General features: G+C 45.5%; 1 long non-coding RNA gene across 1 annotated transcript in view; it reads left to right on the top strand.

Moving 5' to 3' along the window:
* The first annotated feature begins 3,518 nt into the window (after positions 1–3,518).
* Positions 3,519–5,970, top strand: part of Gm30474 — a 4,215-nt gene continuing 1,763 nt past the window's right edge. The window contains exon 1 of the long non-coding RNA XR_385062.2: positions 3,519–5,970. This exon is cut by the window's right edge and continues 762 nt beyond it. This is a non-coding gene — a long non-coding RNA (predicted gene, 30474).

Below are 5,970 nucleotides of genomic sequence, written 5' to 3'. Positions count from 1 at the left end.
GCTTTATTCTCCAAAGTCTCAGGAGGGCAGCAAGTATTGTCGAGGATTCTATGTGAGGGGATTCTAATGGGGTGGTTTCCTCTTGGCATGCTTTAGCAATTTGTTCTCAGAGCAAAACAAAAAGAGACTAAAGATAAGAAAGATGATTGGACTTAGAAGCACTGCGTACGCCCCGTGGAAACCAGTCTACAACATGATAGGTTAACCTAAAACATGGTGCTGTTTTGCACATCTTTTAATATCAGGTATTTAAAGACTAGCTTGTGTGATAGCGGAAAGTTTGCTGTTTTCTCACAATTTGTTCATGTCTTCTGACAAGCCTGTCTTCCCACTTGTGGGGTTGGGGGGAGAGAGCAAGCATGAGAAAGTCATGCGCAGTACGGATGTCCCATCGGAGAGCCACAGCTGGAGTGTTGTATAGCACTGTGTTGCAGAGCATGGGTTCAAATTGCTTTTCCTTAAGGAAGATAAAACTTTTTTTTAAAGTAGCTTTGTTTTCCATTGTTTTGGTGGAGGTGGTGGTTGCTTTATGGACATCACCTAAGGACTACCAAACCCCAAACTAAAACAAAACAAAATCAATCAAACAAATAAAACAAAACAGCTCCCCACACACAAAGCAACATAAATATTAATGGATGCCAATAATAAAAAAAATTAAATGACTATCAATAAGTGCAGCAGCATCCATAATGATTGGAAGTTCAGAGTCTGGAGCAGTAACCAACCTGAGGCAAAAGGAAAAATCAAGGACACCCCAGATGCCCGATGGCTTTTACCTGCCACACAATGGAAAACCATGCTGCCCTGAAAAATGAGTGTAAGCATCTTAGAACCTGCTCATGTTTCCTCTGATGGCTTCGATTCTTAAGAAAGAAAGAAAGAAAGAAAGAGAGAGAGAGAGAGAGAGAGAGAGAGAGAGAGAGAGAGAGAAAGAAAGAAAGAAAGAAAGAAAGAAAGAAAGAAAGAAAGAAAGAAAGAAAGAAAGAAAGAAAGAAATCCCCATGGCATAGAGGTTTGTTGCTCTCTCTACTGTCTCTGCTCTGCCAACCATCCTCACATTCCTTCCGTCTGGGTGGCACATGCCAAAATAGAGTGCTATCAGGTACAGCTGTGACATCCTCAAGTGTTCCAGAGGACTTTTCTCAGAGAGCTCCAAAGTCCCCCTTGTCTTTAGTCACATTTCTCACTGAAGAGGTTTCCATGGTTGGCCTCTTTAGTATCTGCACAATAATGTGATGGGACCCAGTCTGGTGTAGAGGATACTGAACAGGGACAAAAAGGTGGTCCTAGCTTCCTTCCTGCCTTCTGCCACAGGACATGGGCTTTATTGTTTTCTCTGTGTGTTGTATGTATATGTGTTTGCATGTTTCCATGTGTCTGGACACATGTGTGTACACAGTGTGTGTGTGTGTGTGTGTGTGTGTGTGTGTGTGTGTGTGTGTGTGTGTGTGTTAAGTCTGGATGTTTTCTTTGGTTGCTTGCCACATTATTCACCACAGCAGTGTCTCGCCCTAAACCCAGAGCTTGACAATTTGGCCACTCTAGCTATCCAGCTTGCCCCTGAGAGTCCCTCTCTGTCTCCTGAGTGCTGGGATCACAGATATACCCACCTGGCATGTATGCATGCGGTACATGTGAACTCCAGTCTGCATGTTGACATGGCAAGTACCTTACCTACAGAACCATCTCCCCAGCCTGAGACACACGGTCTCCAGAATTCTGTTCCCACTTTTCACTTTCTACCTGGAGACAATCTGAACATCCTACAGAGAGCCAGGCCGATGGTCACATCTCTGTGCTTCCCAGAATCACCATTCTTACCAGCCTGTTCTCAGGTGATGGGCCCTTTGCACACCCCTGTGGTTCTCTCTAAGCCACTTGTTCCAGGGAACATTTTCTGTAGGGTTCTTTGACCCAGCCAGCAGAATTTTGGTAACTGCAATCCTAGAAGGTTTGAGTGTGGGTAGTACTTGAAGACAGAATAGTGCTAACCAAGAGCTTCACCGCAGGAACGCTGGACCACCAGCAGCCCTGGCTTCATTCAGCTCCTGCAGCTGAGTCTAGGATCATGTGATCTCTAGTCTTGCTTTTCATTGCTGAGAACAAGGAAGGCAAATGTCAGGGAGGAATCCTCTCTACCCACAGCTCTTAGGAGGCCTAGAGCTGCAGGGCCAACGCTGGCCCTCTGGATTGACAGCATCTGTGTGTATTGTGTATTGAGCCACAGAACTGTAATTCACATTATAGCATTTAAATAAAACAAGCAAGGTTTAGAAAGATTCAAGAAAAAAGTTCGAGGCCCAAGAAACCTTCTGGAAGTTGAGAACAGCTGGAAACAGTGCCCTCTGTGCTCACGACCACATGGCAGTTAAGGGTGTCTGCAGAAGACCTGCTTAAGATCAAGCCAGGTAACATCCTATCACGGATGGGGGAGGGGCTCCTGAGGATGTGCTGGGAGTGGCTGGAAGCTGGGCAGGGCCCGCTGTCTTCTGTGCCCCTGGTTGGTTGCTTATGCTCCAGTGATGAGCATACACCATACACATACAGCACTGAGGGGCCAGTGTGTCACTTAAAACAGTAAGAAGAGGATATAAAGTTGGGAGGGGACACTGTCCATGGGGGGCAGCTGGAGAAGCTGCTAAGGGGAATGGTTATGACCAAAATACATCTTTACATGTGTGAAATCCTCAAAAAAATTTTTTAAGCCACTTTCCCTTTTAAAACTATATTCTCAAGAGAAGGAGATTTTCTGTTTATGGTCAGGCTCGTTTTATTTAAATAGTGTCTATTGCACAGTGACAACTTGAAAATTCAAGAGGCAAAGAAAAAAATGACATCAAGTATACCAGCAACTGATTGGATTTTTTGTTTTCAAAAAAATCGCAGACTGTTACTCTTCGGATTTTTGATAATTTACATTTAGGGGGTTCCATTTCCTCATCTGTAAGGAATTCCATGATAGTCGGTCAAAGTAAACTGGTAGGCTTAATTGAGCTAAATTATTTTCCTTCTACTAAACATGTTTAAACTCATATTGGGGAAAAAAGTTTGGATGGCTTTCCCTTCAGGGTATAGCGTACATCCTGCCTCTCCTTACGTACACAAGAAAACTGGGTTAAGCTTCTTATTTCCCCCCTCTTTAAGATTATTCTTGGCAACTCTCTGGGAAAATCTGTTAGCTTGTCAAGATAAATTTTACAAGAAGTATCCCAGGTTATGAAAACTATGGCAAAATTTCCCAGAGATAAAGGGGCTTTGCAGACCCAGAGTTTCAGATGTGCTTACGGCTGATATGTATGTGTGTACCAGGGAGACCTGGGATATTTAGAATGTCTTGGAAGCTAGAGGCAGCTTCCATTGCTTTATTTTATTTTTCATGTAATAGATCCTGTCGTGAAGGAGGATTTACAGTTTGAAAATGTACCTGGCAAAATGGGTGTGCTCAAAATGTTTTGAGTGGTCATGTTGTGTGATGCTCAGAGGACCTTCTGTGGACTCCCATCTGATATAGCCATGGCTAAGCTACAGAGTGAGGCTGGGCTCCTTCCAGAAAGATCTGCTCTATAACTTTGAAATTCTCCATTGATTTATCATGAAGACTTCCCTCTTCTGCTTCACAGAACAGGAGCTTCAGTGTAGGTGATGTGTTTTAGACCTCGTGACTCTGGTAGTGTAGCCCTCGTGTACTCTTTCTACAGACAGAGCCCTCTTCCTCTCCATCTCTCATGCAGGGAAAGAAAAGCCATATAAGGAAGCTGTGGCCACCATCCCAGAGCTTCATTTCCTAAGGGTTGTAACTACTAGAGAGATAGACTGTCCAGTCTTTATGCAAAGACCTTGGAAACCCCTCATAGGCTATGTGACGGTGGCAGCCATGTCTCAATGGGCTGGCCTCTCTTCTCACCTGACTCTTAAGTCTCCATGAGATATAAAGGAGACGAAGTCTGTGGGTTGATTAGAGTGATATCAGTCTCCAACGAGCCAAGAGCTGACCTTGGTTTTGGACGGTTGCCACCACAATGGTTTCATGCCAAGGCTCCACACAGGGATAGGGTGAGAAACAGGGTAGAAGGGAAGGTGATGAGGAGAGCGCCTATGCAAAGTTGTCATGAATATGCCCAGACAAGGGGATGCAATGAGTTTCTCAGTGACTTCTGTTCACGTGTGTGTGTGTGTGTGTGCACATTCATTATGTATATGTTAGTAAATGTGAGAGGAGTATGTGTAGAGGCCATACAACAACCTCAAGTGATATCATCAGGGATATTATCCACCTAGTTTGAGGCAGGGTCTGTCTTTGGCCTAGTGTTGACCCATTTGGCTCTCCAGGCTGTCTAGCAAGCTGCAGGGCCCCTGGTCTACACCATTTCAGCTTTGGGATTATAAGCACACACAGACCACCTGCCTGTTGTGTTGTGTTGTGTTGTGTTGTGTTGTGTTGTGTTGTGTTGTATTTTATGTCGGTTCTGGTGTATCAGCTTCACGCTTGTGAGACAAACACTTTACCAGCTGAACGATTCTTTCCCCAGACCCTTCTTCTCTATAATTTTTAGGGAATAACCTGGTGGAGAGCCGGGTTTCATGGCCAGAGTATCAAGCCATAAAGTTAGACATTTGACGACCCTTTTCCCTAAGAAGGCACAGCTGAGAAGGTCCTCAGTGCCCACCCGAGCATGGCAGCTCTCCACAGCCTGTGTTATCTCTCTTCCCAGCACCTTTCTTTATGGTGTGGCCTCTCCCTCCCTTTACCCTCCTCCGTCCCTTCCTCCCTCCATCCCTCCCTCCCATGGAGGCCATGTAACAGCACTAGGCTGAGGCCAGACACTGATACTCATTGGTGAGAGGGAGCCCATCTTGACTGGGACTCTCATGCCCTTGGACTCTATCGAAACTTAAGTGTCACTTTGAGAACCCCCCAAAACACACTCGAGGGAGTAGCTATATGTCTGGGAGTAGTAGGTTCCTGGGATCCAGTTTGTGAAAGGTAGTCTAGCCCTGTTTCCTCTCTCTCTCTCTCTCTCTCTCTCTCTCTCTCTCTCTCTCTCTCTCTCTCTCTCTCTCTCCCTCTCTCCCTCTCTCCCCTGTGTTCCCTGTGTTCCCTGCCTACCAGATATGAGAATAGCAGAGTCCTGGCCACCATGCCCATCCCAACATGCATCTGTGAGCTGAACAATGTCCTTCTTCCTTCTGATTGTCACATATTTAGTGACAAATATGAAAAAAGCAATTAAGACACCCTTGTAGGTCATTTGTTCTCTCTGTGGTCTCAGGTGAGGGGCGAGGCTGTCTTAAACACACCCCCGAAGAGTTCAGGCTCACCCCAGCTGAGGTGTCCTTGTCACCACCTGTGATCTGAGCACCAGCTGACAGGTTCTACCTGCACTCAGTGGAAGAACTTCTCAAGGGTCAACCCATGGAGGGAGGGTGTGTAGGGACCATCTTACACTCCCACCACTTCACTGTGTGAGAGTAAAGACCCCAGAGCCCAAATGGTCAACAACATTAATCCCTGTGTTAAGTTTCTATGGGGTTCTCTCTGCTGTTCTACTTTTTAAGTTTGTGCAGGTTGAACGTTGGGATATAGGATGTGGATGCTACTTTTATTCCATGTGAACTTGATCAGGTCCTTCCAGTTTGTGGATGACTTAATCCTTGACTTTATTCTCCATGAGGTTGAATTTTTCAAGGTTATAGTCATCGTATGCTCACTCAACAGACATCGGTTAAATATTTACCATGGGCCAAGTGCTGAACTAGGTGCCTGGAAGGTGTGGCATTTACCAGAAGATCTCCCCAGTCCCTTACCCCTGAGGGTACATTAGTAGTGATCAAAGCAACCAGCTGGTCTTGCCTTCCTGGAGCTGACGTTATCATCAAGGGAAGCAGACTAAGCTACATGCCTGTATGAAGCAGATAACTCCAGAGAAGGTAGTAATTACCGTGGAGGAAAATGTTCCCGTGACACAG

Source organism: Mus musculus, chromosome 16 (assembly GCF_000001635.26).
Source record: "Mus musculus strain C57BL/6J chromosome 16, GRCm38.p6 C57BL/6J".
NCBI lineage: Eukaryota > Metazoa > Chordata > Mammalia > Rodentia > Muridae > Mus > Mus musculus.
Note: the sequence above shows the minus strand (reverse complement) of the source record. Positions and strands in the feature narration are given on the sequence as shown.